The sequence below is a fragment of the Pelobates fuscus genome, chromosome 5 (assembly GCF_036172605.1).
Source record: "Pelobates fuscus isolate aPelFus1 chromosome 5, aPelFus1.pri, whole genome shotgun sequence".
NCBI classification, from domain to species: Eukaryota; Metazoa; Chordata; class Amphibia; order Anura; family Pelobatidae; genus Pelobates; species Pelobates fuscus.
The window spans coordinates 6,758,578-6,781,763 of NC_086321.1; the positions used below are offsets into that span (position 1 = coordinate 6,758,578).

General features: G+C 43.8%; 4 non-coding genes across 4 annotated transcripts; all 4 read left to right on the forward strand.

Annotated features, from left to right (window-relative positions):
• Positions 1–1,061: 1,061 nt before the first annotated feature.
• On the forward strand, positions 1,062–1,133 carry TRNAT-CGU (transfer RNA threonine (anticodon CGU)). Its single transcript has one exon. It is a non-coding gene; the product is annotated as a tRNA-Thr (tRNA).
• A 2,911-nt stretch (positions 1,134–4,044) lies between these two features.
• TRNAT-CGU (transfer RNA threonine (anticodon CGU)) lies at positions 4,045–4,116 on the forward strand. Its single transcript has one exon. It is a non-coding gene; the product is annotated as a tRNA-Thr (tRNA).
• A 13,147-nt stretch (positions 4,117–17,263) lies between these two features.
• Positions 17,264–17,335, forward strand: TRNAT-CGU (transfer RNA threonine (anticodon CGU)). Its single transcript has one exon. It is a non-coding gene; the product is annotated as a tRNA-Thr (tRNA).
• A 1,490-nt stretch (positions 17,336–18,825) lies between these two features.
• On the forward strand, positions 18,826–18,897 carry TRNAT-CGU (transfer RNA threonine (anticodon CGU)). Its single transcript has one exon. It is a non-coding gene; the product is annotated as a tRNA-Thr (tRNA).
• Positions 18,898–23,186: the final 4,289 nt, after the last annotated feature.

Here is a 23,186-nt window from a genome sequence, read left to right on the forward strand (position 1 = left end):
AGCTTGACAATTTACCCCAAAAGTACCTTAAAAATAAATAAAACCCCACAAAAGTTACATCCATTGAAAGCCCCGATCTGGGTGCCCAACATATCCAAAAATCACCAAGATTGGTTCAGGGGTTTGGGAATTTCATGAAAGTCATTATTTTGACCAACCATGCACATGGTCCTATGCCCAAAACAGTTCCAGAGAATCAGGGCTTGCGGTCGGTCTAGTTCGGTTGTTTAAAAAACGAACAAACTACTGAACATAATCAATGTACTTACCCTGGAGCTTTTTTCACTTGTTCGTGGGAACGTTTTCACCGAACAGTGTCTTTCTAAGTGTTATAAAACCGAACACAGGCGATCATGGAAGTCCAGCGGTGTTTGGGAGTTTCAGTGTCTGAAAATAGTTCCATGAACTCCACTGTGGTGGAAATTGCTACAAAATATCAGTAAGGCTTAACAAGCTCCAGGGTGGTCTCCGGGTCATGTGGCTGTTTGTTTCCTGAACCATATATTCCAAATACACGAACTGAGACTTTTACATCACATTTTACAGGGTAAATAGTCTGTGGGCAGGAGGCAGGCAAGCAGGCTCCTCCAGGAGCTCATGGCAAACACACTAACAAAGGGGAGTTTGTCACATATGCTATTGCCTCTAGTTCACCTATTTTGTTCTATAGGCTCCTTGCATTAATAAGTATACCTTTAATATTATCAGGAGTCATTTGTAATTTTTGTGAATTTTTATCAATATTACATACCTCCTCTGTTCTGAGCTTGCCCCTTCACCATCTCCTCCCCCCTTATACTGAGCTAAAGCCCATCTCCTTTCTATCCTATCTTAATTTTCTAGATTGCTCTGACCCTTCCCTCCTACTACTGCCATCCTATCCCCCAGCACAGCAGACCATCTTCCGTTTAGGTGCAATCTATTACGGATATACAGGTTGTACCCAAGCGCAAAATTGTCCCAGTGCTCTAAAAACCCCAAACCCTCTTTCCTGCACCAAGACTTCAGCCACGCATTGACATCTCTAATCTCCTGTATGCCTTTCTTCTCCCCACAAAGAAGGCGCAGTGGCCAAGTGGTAAGGCGTTGGTCTCGTAAACCAAAGATCATGGGTTCAATCCCCATCTGTGCCTAAGTAAGTTGGAAAAGATTTGTCCTTTGTAATTAACTCAACAGAATCCTCATTTATGCATACTTTATACAAAATAGAAGAGTTCTTCACAGGTCTATTATCTGAAAGATTTCAGTCAAACAAACTAAAATGGGAACAGATTCTCCTATTCACGGGCTGAAAACTTAAACTAAGTGACATTATGACAAAGGTGTATAGAAATTCACATTACTGATACACATAAATAAAAAAATAAAGTCTTGTTTTTTTTTTTTTTTTAAATATTGCAGAAGAAACAGGGCAGTAAACAGACATTTACATAGAACATTTGCACAATTCTCTGGAGGCCTGATCATTAAAATGGCTGTGCAAAAATATCTCAAAGGTCATATTTGAAAACGTGGTGAAGGAATGGTCCATCTGGAGGAGCCGACAAACGTTCTTTCATTAAAAACCCAATGAAGAAGACACATTTCTCGATAACGTACACTATCAAAATCAATAGATACAGCTGAGGATTGTGTGGGTGAAATATGACTTTGTTTGCTTATTTTAAAAAAAAAAAAGTTTATTGGACAAAATCAATGCTTTGTCTCCCATATATTATTAATGGCTTTTTTGTTAGGGAAATTTGTCAAAAATGTGTTTTTAATTCACAATTCCAGGTTTTTCCATCACAAAATGAGTATGGGAGGATACCCTTAATGGAAATTGTAATACTTTAAACAGACATTTACATGGCATATTTGAACCATTCTCTGGAGGCCTGATCATTAAAATGGCTGTGCAAAAATATCTCAAAGGTCATATATTTGAAAACGTGTTGAAGGAATGGTCCATCTGGAGGAGCAGACAAAGGTTCTTTCATTAAAAACCCAATGAAGACGACACATTTCTCAATAACGTAAACTATCAAAATCAATAGATACAGCTGAGGATTGTATGGGTGAAATATGTCTTTGTTTGCTTATTTTTTTTAAAAAGTTCAATGGACAAAATAAAATTCTTTGTCTTCCATATATTATTAATGGTTTGCTTGTTAGTAACTTTTGTCAATGTTTTTTGGATTTAAATAGAAGAATTGTCCCTTGCATATGGAGAAAATTTTTAATTAACAATAGGCAGGTTTTTCCATCAAAAAAATGTGAATGGGAGGATACCCTTAATGGAAATTGTAATACTTTTTATAACTCAAGTACTATGTTTCTATAATGTAATTATGTTCTGAAGGTGGAATCATCTTCAGAGGACCCAGCGTTAAGACAGCATGCTAATTTCGTCTTAAAGTATACTCTTGGATAGAGAAAATCCTATGTATTTAGAATCATTTAGACTCTAAACAGCTTATGGACCATGTTAAGACACCCTTTGTGTCTATAAGTAAAAGCGCCGTTTAGTTCACCTTCCCCTTTCACCGTATCAATTCTCCGTTCGTATAATTTGTAATCCACGAACCATAACCAGGGGAAGCGGTAATCTCCCGAACAGGATCCTTGAAGGGACTCCGGTTCCCGAACAGAACTCCACGAACTGCCGCTACTAGCCGAACCACGACATCCACCAAGCGGCATACGTTTCCCATAAGCAGTCTCTAAGCGTGAATAATAAATCCCCCCAATAATGAGACAGAAGCTCCGCATTGAGGGTCAAACAGGATCTGGCTTTACTGTGGGCTACCCGCCTGTATTTATGCGGGTCTCCCACTTGGTGGACACTCCCCTAGGGGACCAAATTTAAGACTGAAATTATAGATGTACAGTAGGACATTCCAGACATACAGGCATAGACTTTTCCCACAATGCAATATGGTTTCCTCCTTCCTGCCCTGGAGATAATTGGGAAGAAATGTAATTATCTCCAGGACAAAGACTCATCGCCATTTTAAATATAAAAACAGAAAGTACATAAAAATGCATAACTTTATAAAACTGTGCATTTCACATCCATATCACATATCCCCAGATAGCCGGGATCTGAGGGCACATTATTGATGAATAGCGCTCAGATCCCATACGTAAAGTTCAATCGCCATGGAGTCAAAGTTCTTACAGTCTTTCAGCAGGCGATCAACTCCATGGGAAGGCTATCTGGGTTTAGTACTTTTTGTCGACGGTAGAACTCCCGAACAGCCGGTGTTCGTACGGTTTTGTCGAGACAGCCAGGTGACCCATGGTTTCAGCGGTGTTCGGCAGAAAGAGTGTCCGTTTTTAGTTCCATGGAATCAGAGCCGAACATCGCTGGGTTTTGGACGGTTTAAAATGGCCGCTGCCTCGTGTTCGACATACGAACGACGGCCACCCTGAAGTCGGTTTAATTGAGAAGTGTCTGCGGTTAACCACAACGTTCTAATTGGGATTAAAAGGTTAACCAGCAGCACACTTCTCTTCTGGGTGGCCATCCGTTCGGTAGCTTTATTCGTGGAAAACAGTCATTCGTATGGTTATGATACTGGAAAAGTCATTTGGACGGACGGAATAAAATAGACGAATCCACAAGAAAATAGACAGACGGATGGTTCTGTCACAGACCATTTCAGAGTGCTTTCTCAGTAGATGTTCACAGCCATCCAATTCAAAAGACAATTGTCATAATGTGGCTATAAGAGTAAGTTACGATGGTTACACTGATAATTTCTTTTCCAGCAGGTGGAATCATCTTCAGAGGACCCAGCGTTAAGACAGCATGCTAATTTCATCTTAAAGTATACTCTTGGATAGAGAAAATCCTATGTATTTAGAATCATTTAGACTCTAAACAGCTTATGGACCATTTCAGAGTGCTTTCTCAGTAGATGTTCACAGCCATCCAATTCAAAAGACAATTGTCATAATGTGGCTATAAGAGTACGTTACGATGGTTACACTGATAATGTCTTTTCCAGCAAGACCTTGTTTTTATGTTGAGGACGAAATAGCTGCACAGGCTCTCAAGAAGGCGCAGTGGCCAAGTGGTAAGGCGTTGGTCTCGTAAACCAAAGATCATGGGTTCAATCCCCATCTGTGCCTAAGTAAGTTGGAAAAGATTTGTCCTTTGTAATTAACACAACAGAATCCTCATTTATGCATACTTTATACAAAATAGAAGAGTTCTTCACAGGTCTATTATCTGAAAGTTTTCAGTCAAACAAAATAAAATGGGAACAGATTCTCCTATTCACGGGCTGGAAAACTTAAACTAATTGACATTATGACAAAAGTGTATAAAAAATCACATTACTTATACACAGAAATAAAGTCTTTTTTTTTTTTTTTAAATATTGATGAAGAAACAGGGCAGTAAAAAGACATTTACATAATTTGCACAATTCCCTGGAGGCCTGATCATTAAAATGGCTGTGCAAAAATATCTCAAAGGTCATATTTGAAAACGTGGTGAAGGAATGGTCCATCTGGAAGAGCAGACAAAGGTTCTTTCATTAAAAACCCAATGAAGAAGACACATTTCTCAATAACGTACACTATCGAAATCAATAGATACAGCTGAGGATTGTATGGGTGAAATATGTCTTTGTTTGCTTATTTTTTTTAAAAAGTTTAAAGGCCAAAATAAAATTCTTTGTCTTCAGGGCCGGACTGGGAATTAAAAGCAGCCCTGGAAAAAAATATTTACCAGCTCTATAATGCGTCGCGCCAGCATAGTGTGCAGGTACAGAGTTAGAAAAGAGAACTTAAAATTAAAAATGATTACTCCAACGTAAAAAAAAAGCACTCATAGGCTTCAAAATAAACAAAAGTGCTGATTTATTTTAACCCCTTAACAACGCAGCCAAATGTACAAGTTGTGAACAGAACAAAACGTAAACAAATCCTGGCATTTTCGCTATATGTCTGTCCAACCGTAATTCACCTCTTTCACATGAAATGCATCCCCCCTTATTATATATCATTTTATTCAGGGGAAACAGGGCTTTCATTTAACATCAAATATTTAGGTATTGAACATAATTTAATATAAAAAATATATAAAAAAATGGGAGAAAAAAAAAGTTCTATGTGACATTTTAACTGTGGATGTCAAAATACTGTTTGCTTTTACTGCAATACAATACACATATTTGTATTCAGCGATGTCTCACGTGTAAAACAGTACCCCCTATGTACAGGTTTTATGGTGTTTTGGGAAGTTACAGGGTCAAATATAGCACGTTACATTTGAAATTGAAATTCGCCAGATTGGTTACGTTGCCTTTGAGACTGTATAGTAGCCCAGGAATTAAATTTACACCCATAATGGCATACCATTTGCAATAGTAGACAACCCAAGGTATTGCAAATGGGGTATGTCCAGTCTTTTTTAGTAGCCATTTGGTCACAAACACTGGCCAAAGTTAGCGTTAGTATTTGTTTGTGTGTGAAAAATGCAAAAAACACCAATTTTGGCCAGTGTTTGTGACTAAGTGGCTACTAAAAAAGTCTGGACAAACCCCATTTGCAATACCTTGGGTTGTCTACTATTGCAAATGGTATGCCATCATAGGGGTAATTTTCATTCTTGGGCTACCATAGGGTCACAAAGGCAACGTAAGCAATCTGGCGAATTTTAATGTGAAAAAAATGAAACACAAGCCTTATATTTGACGCAGTAACTTTTGAAAACACCATAAAACCTGTACATGAGGGGTACTGTTGTACTCGGGAGACTTCGCTCAACACAAATATTTGTATTTCAAAACAGTAAAAAGTATTGCAGCAATAATATCACATTAAGTCCGTGTAAGTGCTGTTTGTGCGTGAAAAATGCAGAAAACGTCACTTTTACTGGCGATATCATCGTTGTAATACATTTTACTGTTTTGAAACACTAATATTTGTGTTCAGCAAAGTCTCCCGAGCAAAACAGTACCCCCCATGTACAGGTTTTATGGTGTCTTGGAAAGTTATAGGGTTAAATATAGTGCTAGCAAATTCAATTCCCTATACTTTCGGCATGGGTTGTCAGGCAGGTCCCGCTAATTGTAATTAATTAGGATACCTAATTATGTAAAATTATTACAGAAATATATGTGTAGAATTAATATATGTATATATATACATATGTGTATATATACGTATATATATATATATAATTTTTTTAAAATATTTTATTTATATATAGGTATATATAGTGATATATACGTATATATTTATGTATATAGATATATATATATTATGATATATATGTTATTTTGTTCTACGTGTATTTTGATATAAATATATATATATTATTATCACAATACAGTTATAAATAACGAAATAACACACATCTATATATTTTTTAATTATTTATTTTTAAATATTTTTTAATTTTATTTTTTTACGTATTTACATATATATTGTTTTATATTATATATAAATATATATATAACAATAATTATATATGTATTTAATCAGTATCAGTCTACGTGCAATTTGATATTAATATATATATATATATATATATATATATATTTATTAATATTTAAATACACGTCGTGTATGTGTAAATGTGTGTGTGTGTGTGTGTATGTGTATATATATATATATATATATATACTTAGATCATATATATATAATATATATGATCTAAGTATATTTTATTTGTAACTGTAATTTTTGTAATTTATTTTTTGAACTAATATTTTATTTTTTTTGACAGGGGGCAGAGACAGTGTCAGCCAGTGATTTCACATCACTGGCTGACACACAGGATCAGTGATCACAGTGACTGCCTGTCACTGTGATCACCTCCTGCAGATTGGGTAATTGACCACAGGGGGGAGTGCCTGGGTGGTACAAGCACTCCCCCCTTCCAATCTGCAGGGGGATCATTGTGCCAGTTACATGTGTCAGCCAATAGGCTGACACATGTAACACTGATCGCAGTGACAGGCTGTCACTGCGATCAGAGTGCTTTGAGATCGCAGTGACAGCCTGTCACTGCGATCAGACTTAGCAGATCGCGGTCACTGACCCCAGGGGGACTGCCTGGGGGGCCAGGTAAGTCCCCCGACCGCGATCTGCACAAGGGGAAAGCCGCCGGCCGCATGTGTCAGCCGATTTGAAATCGGCTGACACATGCTGAATACTGGTCGCAGTGACAGCCTGTCACTGCGATCAGAGACTGCAGATCGCGGTCACCGGCCACAGGGGGGGTTGCCCGGGGGGCCAGGTATCCCCCCCGACCGCGATCTGCAGAGGGAGAATACCGCCGGCCACGTGGGCGGCAATAAAAGCGAGGACGTACTATTACGCCCGCCGGCGTTTAGAGCCGGTTTCTGCGTGTCGTAATAGTACGTCCTCCGGACTTAAAGGGTTAAGCAGACGTGCCTTTGCATGTAATCAATGTTTCAGTCCAACTACCTTGACATATTAAGAAAAGCTTGGTAATGGGACTGAAATGGTGAATGTATGTAGGGCACAACTGTAAAAAATGTACGTTATCTTGTTTATTTTGAAGTCCTGTGGGTGCGCTCTTTACTTTAAATATGTTATTGTGCTGGAATATGCACCTAGAAACAAGACTCGGACAATATCTGCTCATTACATATGGTACATATTAATGACATTTCTCGTATTATGCATATATAAATGTACATTAACATATGTGTAAATATAAATGGCATAATTATATATATAAAAACACGAAAAATACCGGCACTCAAGGATTTTCTGCAAATCAAATCTTCATTTATTTCAAAGAAAAGAATCGACGTTTCAGCTCCTCACAGGAGCTTTCATCAGGACAGCTTTCATCAGGACAGTGTCCTGATGAAAGCTCCTGTGAGGAGCTGAAACGTCGATTCTTTTCTTCGAAATAAATGAAGATTTGATTTGCTGAAAATCCTTGAGTGCCGGTATTTTTCATGTTTTGTATTATTCAGCCACCAGAGCACCAGGTATTTTTTTCTTATTGTCATGGTTGGAGTGCAGGGGCTATCTAGATAGATATATATATATATATATATATATATATATATATATATATATATATATATAATATACATGTCATATACCAGTGGCGGATCCAGAGCCTGATCCCGGGAGGGGCACTTGTAGATTATTTAAAGAAAAAATCCATACACAATAACCATTACTGCTCTGTGTAGTGGTTATGGTGCAAGGAGTGCCGGGGCCCCCTCACAGAGTAAGTAGTCAAACCGTTTAAGAACTGTTTGACAACTTATCTGGGGTCTGCTGGGATATGGGTCTGTAGTAGGGTATAGGAGCAGTGGTGCAATGTGTGAGGGGTGCAGTGTGTGTGAAAGGTTCAGTGTATGTGTGTGTGGGGGGGTGTAGTGTGTGAATGCGTAGGGTGTGTTGGGAAATGTGTGTATGGGAGGGCTGTGAATGTGTGTGTGTGGGGGGGGGGCAATGTGTGCATGGGGGCAGTGTGTGAATGTGTATGGTGTGTGTGTGGGGGGCAGTGTGTCTATGGGGCTAGAGTTCACTCTCAACACTGCGACCACCAGGAATTCCAGGGCTAGAGTTCACTCTCGTGAGAGCCGGAGCATTGCCTTGGTAACTGCGGCAACGCTCTGTGCTCGTGCGAGAAGAACGCGGAGGAGCCGACTGCCCGCACGGTGCCTGTGGAACGGGGAGGGAGATCGGCTGGCAGTGGAGAGCCTCATGGGGGGGGGGTCTCCCCTCTCCTTCCCAGTCTCTCTCTTCCCCCTCTGCCTCTTTCTCCCCCTCCCCTTGTGTGTCTCTCTCCTTTCTCCCTCTGTCTCTTTCTCCCCCATTTCCCTGTGTTTCTCTCTCCCCCACATCTCTCTTCCCTCTGTCTCTCTCTCCTCCACATCTCTCTTCCCTTCTGTCTCTTTCTCCCCCTTTCTCTGTGTGTCTCTCTCTCCCCCACATCTCTCTTCCCCCTGTCTCTCTCTCCCCCACATCTCTCTCCCCCCCTTTCCCTGTGTTTCTCTCTCCCCCATATCTCTCCCCCCCCCTCTCTCTCTCCCTCACAACTCTCTTCCCCTCTGTCTCTCTCTCTCCCCCACATATCTCTTCCCCTCTGTCTCTCCCCCCCACATCTCTCTTCCCCTCTGTCTCTCTCTCACCCACATCTCTCTTCCCCTCTGTCTCTCTCTCACCCACATCTCTCTTCCCCTCTGTCTCTCTCTCTCCCCCTTCCTCTCTCTTCCCCTCTGTCTCTCTCTCCCCTTCCTCTCTCTCCCCATCTGTCTCTTTCTCCCCCTTCCCCCGTGTGTCTCTCTCTCCCCCACATCTCTCTTCCCCTCTGTCTCTCTCTCTCTCTCCCCCCCTTCCTCTCTCTTCCCCTCTGTCTCTCTCTCTCCCCTTTCCTCTCTCTTCCCCTCTGTCTCTTTCTCCCCCTTTCCCTGTGTGTGTCTCTCTCCCCCTTCCTCTCTCTCTCCCCCTCTGTCTCTTTTTCCTCCCTCCACCATCTTTCTATTGCCCCTTTTTTTCCCTCTGTGTCTCTCTCTCCTTCCCCCATCCTTTCCCAGTGCCCCTCTGTTTTATTTCCCCCCTCCCCTCCCATTTACCTGAGAGGAGTCAAGGACTCAAGGGGGCCGGCCGCACTCCACGCTGGAGCCGCCGGACCGGGTGGCAGCCTCGCCGGTCCGGCGGCACTCCTGTCAGGCTGTCACTAATGCAGACTCGCTGAAGGCTGATGGAGGAGGGAGGAGCATGTCTCTGTACCATGCTCCCTCGCGGTTCCCACAATTCCCTGCACAGGAACCGCGAGGGAGCATGGTACAGAGACATGCTCCTCCCTCCTCCATCAGCCTTCAGCGAGTCTGCATTAGTGAAAGGAGTGCCGCCGGACCGGCGAGGCTGCCACCCGGTCCGGCGGCTCCAGCGCGGAATGCGGCCGCCGGCCGGCCGGCCCCCTCAGAGTGTGTGCCACCGGACCGGCCACCCGGTGGCACATACTTGCTCAGAGCAGCCCCCAGGTGTCGCGGCACACAGGGAAAATTCCCGGTATCCCGGTGGGCCAGTCCGGCCCTGTTTGTCTTCCATATATTATTAATTGTTTGCTTGTTAGGAACTTTTGTCAATGTTTTTTGGATTCAAATAGAAGAATTGTCCCTTGCATATGGAGAAAAATGAATATTTTTAATTCACAATAGGCAGGTTTTTCCCATCAAAAAATGTGAATGGGAGGATACCCTTAATGGAAATTGTAATACTTTTTAAAACTCAAGTACTATGTTTCTATAATGTAATTATGTTCTGCAGGTGGAATCATCTTCAGAGTACCCAGCGTTAAGACAGCATGCTAATTTCATCTTAAAGTATACTCTTGGATAGAGAAAATCCTATGTATTTGTAACAGATCCCTAACAACCTCTGGTGGATGTGAAGCAAACCAGGGAATTACAATTTACACATCCATTCGCTCCATTCCTCTGTTCGTCTGGTTCCGTGCGAATTTCACGTGTAATGCAGAGGTGGCCGCCATTTCGGGACTTTCCACGTGTTCGCGGCCATCTTGTGTGCGAACAGCGGTGTTTGCCTGCAATCGCATGGAACTGAAAACGGATACGCAAACAGGCGAACACCGCTGAATCCTCCAGACCTCCATAAGTTCGTACGGAAACTACCGAACGTCCCCTCGTTCGGTAGTTATATGCAATCATCTATGGGGATTCCAGCGAACCCCGCGATTCGCATGGATGGCCAGAATATCATACCCTTTTACCGTGCGAACGGAGACCGACCGCAAGGCCAAAACTCATGGAACTAATTTCGGCTAGTTGGTCTGTGCGGTCGGTCAAAACCTTGGAACGTTATATCTCCCGAACTGTACATCCGAATGGGGTGATTTTTGGATATATTGTCCCCCTGAAGGAGAGCTATCCAGCGCTACCGGATTTAAAGCTGTACCCCCTGTTTTTGGGGTACATCCAGAACTGGTGGAAAAATGTGGACATTTTAATTGGGTTATGTAGTTATCTGAGGGGAGGAGACGTGGGGGTGTTACCATCTGTATTATTGGTTGTTTTCATCCTCCCCCTGGGAGTGTTCTGTGTGTATCTATTTCTAATAAAAAGCAGGCTGGGTGTTCCAGTGCTCAGTTCATCTTGACCCTTCAAAACGTAGCCTCGTCTCGTTCTTGGAAGGGGATTATTTGGGAATATTATTCTGCTCCTGTTTACAGCTGAACCTGCTCCTCACTCTGGATATCGTGGATGGGATTACATCAGCCTACTTCTCCACAGCAGCTTGCAGGGAAAAAGGACGTCCTCAACGGCAGAAACCCTCTCTCTATCTGGGTAGCCGTTACATTGGTTGGCAGCGGTGGGATGGTTCTTTTGCCCAAGGAGCAAGTGCTGAATGGAGTCTCAGTATGCCAAGCTGAAAAGACCCACACTGAAAGATCTATTGGAAAATCGTGGTAGGAGTGCTAGTAACAGACCAAGGAGAGAGCTGATAGCTGACCTACTGGAGCTGGACGAAATGGATAGATCCATGGAGGTAACTGAACCTATTGCACCGGTCAGCGAGAACGATGTACTCACTGCTATTGTACAGCGAAGATTAGCATTATATCCGGAAAAGACCACGGAGCTAGTAGACAGACTGTTCAAGAACGCAAAAGAGGAGATCGAGACTAAGAGGAGGCAAGACACGGAACATGTATTGGCGCAACAAGCTAGTACACATATAGTTCCTACTCCTCCTCCCGTTGCTGCAGGGAGGAAAATACCATTTACTGCATTTAAAGCGTTTGCAGAAAATGAGGAAGAGATTGATGGGTATTTGGCAGATTTTGAGCGGCAGTGCTCACTGCACCAGATACCCCCAGACCAATGGGTTACTATTCTGGCTGGAAAACTTTCAGGAAAAGCAAATGAGGCTTTTCGGGCACTCACGGCCGAAGATATCACACAATATCAGCGGGTGAAAGCCGCACTACTCACCCGATACGCAGTCACCCCAGAGGCATATCGCCGTCGCTTCCGGGAGTCCAAAAAGAAGGCAGCGGACTCCCACATGGAATGGGCAAACAAGCTACAAAGGGTGGCATCACATTGGATGCAAGGGTGCAATGCTAACACCGGAGAAGAAGTGCTACAATTGTTCTTGATGGAACATTTCTTCCAAGATTTGGCGGCAGATACACAGGATTGGGTGAGAGATCGCCGCCCAGCCAACTTAAATGAGGCAGCACGACTAGCGGACGAATATGTGGAAACGAGAAAAGTGAGCCAAGGTACTACACGACCAGCACCTAGAACAGAGGCCCGCACCCCAACATACGCTGCACGCACAGAATTCCGGGCCCCGGTACCCCCAGGACCTCCACGTCCTCAAGGGTCTAACAACCAGCCCCGGGAATCCTACAGAGTGACGTGTCATCGCTGCGGCAACCTGGGACATATTGCCCGTGTTTGCCCGTTGGGATCAGCCAATAATAATTGGAGGCGCACATCTAACAACGAAAGCCCATCTTCACGCCCCGCTGCTGCTCACTGCCTGGAAATTGAAGGGAGCCCTGAGGAATGCCTGGGAATATTATATGAGGCCAACCCCATACAAGCGGCTTCCCCAGATAATCGCCAGCACCACCGTCAGGAGGTGCGTGTAAATGGACAGATAGCACAAGGCCTAAGGGACACTGGCGCTACCATCACTTTAATACAAAAGCATCTGGTGAAACCAGAACTTGTGTCTAACCGTACTGTTGCTGTTCGGGTCGCAGGGGGGGCTGTTTTTCGCTTACCCACCGCCCGGGTACACTTGGATTGGGGAGTCGGGTCAGGAAAGACCACGGTGGGCATTATGGACAACCTACCCGCTGAGGTCGTGTTGGGCAATGATATTGGCCCTCTAGCCTCGGCCTTTTTACCCACTACTGCTGCGGCTTGCCCCGTGACCACCCGCTCACAGACCCGTATCGAGGACGATCCGCCAACAGGTCGGGAGACCCAGGTAAGCCACCGACAGACACCTAGCAATGACACTACAGATAGACCGCTAGCTTGGGACACCCCAGAGGAGTTTGGGAGGGAAACTAGACAGGACCCCACCCTCCGAAAGTACCGAGAACTAGCTGACAATAGAGGGGATGAGCGGGAACGTTTTATATGGGAAGGGGACCGATTATACAGATTAACCGAAGGCAGGAAGAGAGGCTGTGCTCCTTCGCAGAAGCGCCAATTAGTGGTACCTAGAAAGTACCGATTGGAGCTTCTCCGAATTGGCCACGACATTCCGTTAGCAGGACATCTAGGGGGTAACCGCACAACATACAGAATCACTCAGACCTTCTTTTGGCCAGGAATCTCGAAGGACGTGCGCCGTTACTGTAGCACGTGTGATGTATGCCAGAGGGTGGGGAAGAGAGGGGATCATCCGAAAGCTCGACTGTCCCCTATGCCTGTGATCGAGGAACCATTTAGCAGGGTGGCAGTCGATCTAGTAGGACCCCTACCTAACCCCAGTCCCTCTGGTAAGAAATACATTCTTACCGTGGTGGACTATGCCACCCGCTACCCAGAAGCCGTCGCTCTGACGAATATCCAGGCTGACACTGTCGCTAGTGCGCTAGTCGGGATATTCACCAGAGTAGGATTTCCCCAGGAAATCTTGTCGGACAGAGGGACCCAGTTTACCGCAGACTTAACCCAGCAGTTGTGGAAGGTCTGTGGTATTAAGCCCCTACTTAGTTCACCGTACCACCCCCAGACTAACGGTCTCTGTGAACGCTTTAATGGTACCCTAAAGCAATTGCTACGGACCTTTACGGCGGAATACAGAGACTGGGAGCGATTTTTGCCACACCTCCTGTTTGCTTATCGGGAGGTGCCGCAGGAGTCCACTGGGTTCTCTCCCTTTGAACTGCTCTATGGACGGAGGGTGCGAGGCCCTCTCGACCTCATCCGAGAGCACTGGGAGGGAGAGACGGAACACGAAGGTGTCCCCATCGTACCATATGTGCTAGAAATGCGGGACCGTATGGAACAGTTATCCCGGATGGCCCGGGATCATCTCCATGCGGCCCAGGGTCGGCAGAAACATTGGTACGATCGGAACGCTAGGCTGAGAACATTCCAGGTAGGACAGAAAGTTCTAGTGCTTAAACCCGTTCGAGGAAATAAATTGCAGACCTCCTGGCAAGGCCCCTACAAAGTAGTAGCCCAGGTCTGTGACACCACCTATATCATTGCCAGTAGCAAGGACGAAAAGATACAGAAGTCCTTTCATATAAACCTATTAAAGGAATACCAAGAACGGCCCGAAGACATAGCCGCCATATGCATCCCCGCCACTGAGGACCCTGACAGTCTCCCCATCCCTGATCTATTAGCCAACCCCGAGTCCAAAACTCTGCTTAATACAGTACAGCTAGGGGAGCGATTAACTCCCACAGAACGAGAACAACTCCAGCAACTACTAGTTGAAAAGAGATTAACCTTTTCCCAGGAGCCAGGCTACACACCTGTAGCGACCCATTACGTAGAAACCCCAGGACAAGCCCCGCTCCGACAAACTCCCTATAGAATTCCCGAGGCTGTAAAAGAAGAGATGAGGAAGGAGATTCAGGAAATGTTAAAACTAGGGGTTATAGAGCCATCCGACAGTCCCTGGGCATCTCCCGTCGTCCTAGTCCCCAAAAAGGACGGGACGACCCGGTTCTGTGTCGATTACCGACGCCTCAACGACCGAACTGTGACAGACGCATACCCCATGCCCCGAGTAGACGAGCTATTGGATCGCATTGCCAGGGGACGCTATCTGACCACCATTGACTTGTGCAAGGGGTACTGGCAGATTCCCCTGGCCAAGGACGCTATCCCTAAGTCGGCGTTTGTCACCCCGTTTGGCCTATACCAGTTTAAGGTCATGCCTTTCGGGATGAAAAACGCCCCAGCTACTTTTCAGCGCTTAGTGGACCGCCTCCTTGATGGCTTCCAGGACTTCGCTTGCGCATACCTGGATGACATTGCGATCTATAGCGAGACTTGGGGGGAACACCTACAACACATAGAGACTGTGTTGGATCAGATTAGGGCCGCCGGCCTAACTCTAAAGCCGGAGAAGTGTAACTTTGGCATGGCTGAAGTCCAGTATTTGGGACACCGGGTGGGTTGTGGGAAACAACGACCAGAACCCGCTAAAATAGAGGCCGTAGCCAATTGGCCCACACCCCACACTAAGACACAAGTGTTAGCTTTTTTAGGGACAGCAGGGTACTACAGGAGATTTGTCCCTGACTACAGCGCCATCGCCAAACCCTTGACAGATTTGACAAAGAAGAATTTACCTAGAGTAGTCCTGTGGTCTCCCGCCTGTGAAACAGCCTTCCAAACCTTGAAACAAGCCTTGATCAATGCACCTGTTTTATCTGCCCCCGTCCCTAACAAAAGATTTGTCGTCCACACAGATGCGTCCATGTACGGACTGGGGGCAGTGCTAAGCCAGGTCGGCGAAGACGGGGGCGAACACCCTGTCGCGTATCTCAGCAGAAAACTGTTACCTAGAGAAGTGAGTTACGCGGCAGTGGAAAAAGAGTGCTTAGCCCTGGTCTGGGCCCTAAAGAAATTAACCCCATATCTGTATGGTCAAGAATTCACCTTAATTACTGATCATAACCCCCTTGTATGGCTGAACAGAGTAGCTGGAGATAATGGACGCTTACTGAGATGGAGTCTCGCATTACAGCCATACAATTTCTCCATCCAATATCGCCCTGGCAAGTTTAATGGGAACGCGGACGGTCTGTCCAGACAAACAGAACTATTGCCCTAACAAAGGACCGGACAGCCCCAAGTTGACCCGAAAAGGATCAATCCGGGTCTGCCGGAGTGTTCCACAAAAGGGGAGCAGTGTAACAGATCCCTAACAACCTCTGGTGGATGTGAAGCAAACCAGGGAATTACAATTTACACATCCATTCGCTCCATTCCTCTGTTCGTCTGGTTCCGTGCGAATTTCACGTGTAATGCAGAGGTGGCCGCCATTTCGGGACTTTCCACGTGTTCGCGGCCATCTTGTGTGCGAACAGCGGTGTTTGCCTGCAATCGCATGGAACTGAAAACGGATACGCAAACAGGCGAACACCGCTGAATCCTCCAGACCTCCATAAGTTCGTACGGAAACTACCGAACGTCCCCTCGTTCGGTAGTTATATGCAATCATCTATGGGGATTCCAGCGAACCCCGCGATTCGCATGGATGGCCAGAATATCATACCCTTTTACCGTGCGAACGGAGACCGACCGCAAGGCCAAAACTCATGGAACTAATTTCGGCTAGTTGGTCTGTGCGGTCGGTCAAAACCTTGGAACGTTATATCTCCCGAACTGTACATCCGAATGGGGTGATTTTTGGATATATTGTCCCCCTGAAGGAGAGCTATCCAGCGCTACCGGATTTAAAGCTGTACCCCCTGTTTTTGGGGTACATCCAGAACTGGTGGAAAAATGTGGACATTTTAATTGGGTTATGTAGTTATCTGAGGGGAGGAGACGTGGGGGTGTTACCATCTGTATTATTGGTTGTTTTCATCCTCCCCCTGGGAGTGTTCTGTGTGTATCTATTTCTAATAAAAAGCAGGCTGGGTGTTCCAGTGCTCAGTTCATCTTGACCCTTCAAAACGTAGCCTCGTCTCGTTCTTGGAAGGGGATTATTTGGGAATATTATTCTGCTCCTGTTTACAGCTGAACCTGCTCCTCACTCTGGATATCGTGGATGGGATTACATCAGCCTACTTCTCCACAGCAGCTTGCAGGGAAAAAGGACGTCCTCAACGGCAGAAACCCTCTCTCTATCTGGGTAGCCGTTACAGTATTTAGAATCATTTAGACTCTAAACAGCTTATGGACCCTTTCAGAGTGCTTTCTCAGTAGATGTTCACAGCCATCCAATTCAAAAGACAATTGTCATAATGTGGCTATAAGAGTAAGTTACGATGGTTACACTGATAATGTCTTTTCCAGCAGGTGGAATCATCTTCAGAGTACCCAGCGTTAAGACAGCATGCTAATTTCGTCCTAAAGTATACTCTTGGATAGAGAAAATCCTATGTATTTAGAATCATTTAGACTCTAAACAGCTTATGGACCATTTCAGAGTGCTTTCTAAGTAGATGTTCACAGCCATCCAATTCAAAAGACAATTGTCATAATGTGGCTATAAGAGTACGTTACGATGGTTACACTGATAATGTCTTTTCCAGCAAGACCTTGTTTTTGTGTTGAGGACGAAATAGCTGAACACAGGCTACCAAGAAGGCGCAGTGGCCAAGTGGTAAGGTGTTGGTCTCGTAAACCAAAGATCATGGGTTCAATCCCCATCTGTGCCTAAGTAAGTTGGAAAAGATTTGTCCTTTGTAATTAACTCAACAGAATCCTCATTTATGCAAACTTTATACAAAATAGAAGAGTACTTCACAGGTCTATTAGATGAAAGATTTCAGTCAAACAAAATAAAATGGGAACAGATTCTCCTATTCACGGGCTGGAAAACTTAAACTACTTGACATTATGACAAAAGTGTATAAAAAAATCCCATTACTTATACACAGAAATAAAGTCTTGTTTTTTTTAATATTGCAGAAGAAACAGGGCAGTAAAAAGACATTTACATAGAACATTTGCACAATTCTCTGAAGGCCTGATCATTAAAATGGCTGTGCAAAAATATCTCAAAGGTCATATTTGAAAACGTGGTGAAGGAATGATCCATCTGGAGGAGCAGACAAACGTTCTTTCATTAAAAACCCAATGAAGAAGACACATTTCTCAATAACCTACACTATCAAAATCAATAGATACAGCTTAGGACTGTATGGGTGAAATATATCTTTCTTTGCTTATTTTTAAAAAAAAAAAAGTTTAATGGACAAAATCAAATGCTTTGTCTCCCATATATTATTAATGGCATTTTTGTTAGGGAAATTTGTCAAAAATTTGTTTTTAATTCACAATTCAAGGTTTTTCCATCACAAAATGAGTATGGGAGGATACCCTTAATGGAAATTGTAATACTTTAAACAGACATTTACATGGCATATTTGAACCGTTCTCTGGAGGCCTGATCATTAAAATGGCTGTGCAAAAATATCTCAAAGGTCATATTTGAAAACGTGGTGAAGGAATGGTCCATCTGGAGGAGCAGACAAAGGTTCTTTCATTAAAAACCCAATGAAGAAGACACATTTCTCAATAACGTACACTATCAAAATCAGTAGATACAGCTGAGGATTGTATGGGTGAAATATGTCTTTGTTTGCTTATTTTTTTAAATAAAAGTTTAATGGACAAAATAAAATTCTTTGTCTTCCATATATTATTAATGGTTTGCTTGTTAGGAACTTTTGTCAATGTTTTTTGGATTCAAATAGAAGAATTGTCCCTTGCATATGGAGAAAAAGGAATATTTTTAATTCACAATAGGCAGGTTTTTCCCTCAAAAAATGTGAATGGGAGGATACCCTTAATGGAAATTGTAATACTTTTTAAAACTCAAGTACTATGTTTCTATAATGTAATTATGTTCTGCAGGTGGAATCATCTTCAGAGGACCCAGCGTTAAGACAGCATGCTAATTTCGTCTTAAAGTATACTCTTGGATAGAGAAAATCCTATGTATTTAGAATCATTTAGACTCTAAACAGCTTATGGACCATTTCAGAGTGCTTTCTCAGTAGATGTTCACAGCCATCCAATTCAAAAACAATTGTCATAATGTGGCTATAAGAGTACGTTACGATGGTTACACTGATAATGTCTTTTCCAGCAAGACCTTGTTTTTGTGTTGAGGACGAAATAGCTGAACACGGGCTACCAAGAAGGCGCAGTGGCCAAGTGGTAAGGTGTTGGTCTCGTAAACCAAAGATCATGGGTTCAATCCCCATCTGTGCCTAAGTAAGTTGGAAAATATTTGTCCTTTGTAATTAAATCAACAGAATTCTCATTTATGCATACTTTATACAAAATAGAATAGTTCTTCACAGGTCTATTATCTGAAGGTTTTCAGTCAAACAAGCTAAAATGGGAACAGATTCACCTATTCACGGGCTGGAAAACTTAAACTAAGTGACATTATGACAAAAGTGTATAAAAATTCACATTACTTATACATAGAAATAAAGTCTTGTTTTTTTTTAAATATTGCCAGTGGCGTACTAAGGGGGGGCGGGGGGGCGAGGGGGGCTTCCCGCCCCGGGTGCCACTGACTAGGGGGGTGCCATGACGTCCGGTGTCATGTGTCACCCCCCGGCCCCCATCATTATGCTGCGCACAGCCGCAGCACCTTTGCGGCCCGGCAGGACTTACTACATCATGGATGAGAAGGGGAGGAGTGTTGCGGGCCGCGGCGTTCTTCAGCGGAAGGATCCGGACGGTGAGGCACCCAGTCGGTCAAGGCATCAATAAAATGTAAGTAGTCATTTTGTGTGATGGGGCTAAATTAATTAAAGGGGGGGGGGGGGTGGATAATGGATTAATTAAATAATTAAAGGGGAGGGAGGTTTAATTAAGGGGGGTGTATTAATTAAGGGTGGAGTTAGTATTAATTAAGGGGGGTGTATTAATTAAGGGGGTGTATTAATTAAGGGGGGAGTGAGTATTAATTAAGGGGGTGTATTAATTAAGGGGGGTGTATTAATTAAGTGGGGTGTATTCATTAAGGGGGTGTATTAATTAAGGGGGAAGTGAGTGTATTAATTAAGTGGGGTGTATTCATTAAGGGGGTGTATTAGTTAAGGGGGTATATTAATTAAGGGGGGAGTGAGTATTAATTAAGGGGGGTGTATTAATTAAGGGGGGAGTGAGTATTAATTAAGGGGAGTGTATTAATTAAGGGGGGTGTATTAATTAAGGGGGTGTATTAATTAAGGGGGGAGTGAGTATTAATTAAGGGGGGGGTATTAATTAAGGGTGTTTTTTAATTAAGGGGGTGTATTAATTAAGGGGGTGTATTAATTAATGGGGGAGTGAGTATTAATTAAGGGGGGTGTATTAATTAAGGGGGAGTGAGTATTAATTAAGGGGGGTGTATTAATTAAGGGGGTGTATTAATTAAGGGGGTGTATTAATTAAGGGGGGAGTGAGTATTAATTAAGGGGGGTGTATTAATTAAGGGGGTGTATTAATTAAAGGGGGTGTATTAATTAAGGGGTGTATTAATTAAGGGGGGAGTGAGTATTAATTAAAAGGGGTGTATTAATTAAGGGGGGAGGGAGTATTAATTAAGGGGGATGTATTAATTAAGGGGGGTGTATTCATTAAGGGGGTGTATTCATTAAGGGGGTGTATTAATTAAGGGGGGAGTGAGTATTAATTAAGGGGGGTATATTAATTAAGGGGGTGTATTAATTAAGGGGGTGTATTAATTAAGGGGGTGTATTAATTAAGGGGGGAGTGAGTATTAATTAAGGGGGGTGTATTAATTAAGATGGTGTGGATTAATTAAGGGGGTGTATTAAGGGGGTGTGGGTTAATTTAGTGGGTGTAATTATTAAGGGGGGTGTGGATTCATTAAGGGGGTGTATTAATTAAGGCGGAGTGAGGATTAATTAATGGGGGTGTATTAATGGGGGTGTGGGTTAATTAAGGGGGGTGTATTAAGGGGGAGTGAGGATTATTTAAGGGGGTGTATTAATTAAGGGGTGTGTGGATTAATTAAGGGGGTGTATTAATTAAGGTGTGTGTGGATTAAATAAGGGGGGTGTATTAATTAAGGGATGTGTGGATTAATAAGGGGGTGTATTAAGGGGTGTGTGGATTAATTAAGGGGGTGTATTAATTAAGGGGTGTGTGGATTAATTAAGGGGGTGTATTAATTAAGGGGTGTGTGGATTAATTAAGGGGGTGTATTAATTAAGGGGTGTGTGGATTAATTAAGGGGGGTGTATTAATTAAGGGGTGTGTGGATTAATTAAGGGGGGTGTATTAATTAAGGGGTGTGTGGATTAATTAAGGGGGGTGTATTAATTAAGGGGGGTGTATTAATTAAGGGGGAGTGAGGATTAATTAAGGGGGTGTATTAATTAAGGGGGGTGTATTAATTAAGGGGGGTGTATTAATTAAGGGGTGTGTGGATTAATTAAAGGGGGCTGTGGATTAAAGAATTAAAGGGGGAGGTTTACATAATGGGGGTGCAGGGTTTTTTTGATTAAGGGGGTTGCAGTATTCTATTTATGAAGGGAGGATGTGCACTGCAGATTTTTGTTTTTTGTTAAGGGGGTGTGCAGGGTTTTTATAAGGGGGGTGTGCAGGTTTTTTCTTATTAAGAGGGGTTGTGCACGTTTTTGTTTTTTATTAAGGGGGTGTGCAGGATTTTTATGTGTAGGGAGTGTATGAAATTTATGTGATCGGGGTGCAGGGTTTTTATGTGTAGGGAGTGTATGAAATTTATGTGATCGGGGTGCAGGGGTTTTATATGAAGGGTGAAGGGCAGGGGTTTTCTAGAAGTGCGAGACAAGGGGCTTTGTAGAAAAGGGGCAGGGCAGGAGTTTTCTAGAAGGTTCTCACCAGCCCCTTTCTACAAAAGCACTGGTCTTCCCCCTTCTCCAAAACTGGTGCATTTAAACAAAACCTCTGCCCAGGCCCCCTTCTCCAAAACCTCTGCCCTAGCCGTTACATCTTTTGAACCCAAATCCCTTTCCTATGCTGTTTCTCTTCCTAGAAATGTGTTTAACCCCTTAAAGGATCAGCTCACTGACAGCCGCTAGAGGTGCTTCCGCAATTCTCACTGAAAACTCACTGTGAGAAGACACTGGACGTCCATAGGAAAGCATAGAGTAATGCTTTCCTAAGGACAGTTTGAATGTGCACGCGGCTCTTGCCGCGCATGCGCATTCGGATCTGACGTCGGCAGGGGGAGGAGAGGTAACCAGCGCCGAGGGAGCCCAACGCTGGAGAAAGGTAAGTGGCTGAATGGGTTTAAAGGGGTTAAAACCCCTTCAGCCAATTACCTTAATCCAGCGCCGGGCTCCCTCGGCCCTGGTGACCTCTCCTCCCAGCCGACGTCAGCTCCTGAGTGGAGCCGAATGCACATGCGCGGCAAGAGCCGCGCGCGCATTCAAACAGTCCATAGGAAAGCATTTCTCAATGCTTTCCTATGGACGTTCTGCAAGCTGGATGCGATTTTTGCATCTGGAGGGTTAACATCTGGGGGACCTGGCACCCAGACTACTTCATTGAGCTGAAGTGGTCTGGGTGACTATAGTGTCCCTTTAAATACCCTGGGTTGTCTACTTTTACAAATGGTATGCCAAGATGGGATATAGAAGACAGATATCGCACTAGCGAACACTAGTGCCAAAATAAATTTAGAATTTTTCTGCAGAAAACACCAATATGAAGCGAAATCGACCAAGCGGGTCTCAGCAACGAAAAATTAAGAAGGCAAGAGAAAAGTCAGCTGAGGCGATGTCTGGATCAATTTTAAAATATGTTGCACCTTCAACATCTACCGCAGTAGGAGAAAGTGCTGAAGACGTTCAGTCTGTTGAATCCAGAGGTGAAATGCCTGAAGTATCTTCTCAAGAAGCTTCACATGTGAAAGCGCAAGAATTGGAGAAGATCATTTTAGCTTCAAGCGGTGAAAGTGATGTAGATGAAGGAGATTCCAGCAGAAGCCTGCATCAGCAAGACTCTGATGATGATGATGAAGAAGAAGAGGAGACTGTTCGACTGTCAGTTTATTCTGATGTTGCTGCTTGGCCAGTTCCAGTTCCAGATGTTTTAAGAGTGGACCTTATTAAGAGGGGAAGTGAACCTTTCCAAAATAGGGATGGGCCATTCAGTCCTGTTGAAAGGCAAGGAGAGAAATCAAAAGGGAAGAGTCGACAGCTGACCACTGCATGGTTCTATAAGGCTCTGCCTAATGGCGAAAAAATTCTTAGAACGTGGATGGTGTACTCTCCATCAAAACAAAGTTTGTTTTGTTTTTGCTGCAGACTTTTTGCTGTTGATGACAAAGTAACAGGGGCATCCAGTTTTGTTACTGGGTTTCAATTGTGGTGGAAACTGAACCCAAAGGTGTCTGATCATGAGGCTTCTGAGCAGCATCTTACATGCTTGGAGAAATGGAAGACCTTGAGAGCAGGATTGAAGCTACAAAAATGCATTGATCATGTCCATCAAACAACAGTGGACAGAGAGAAAAGGAAATAGAGGGATATTTTGCATCGCCTTTTGGATGTA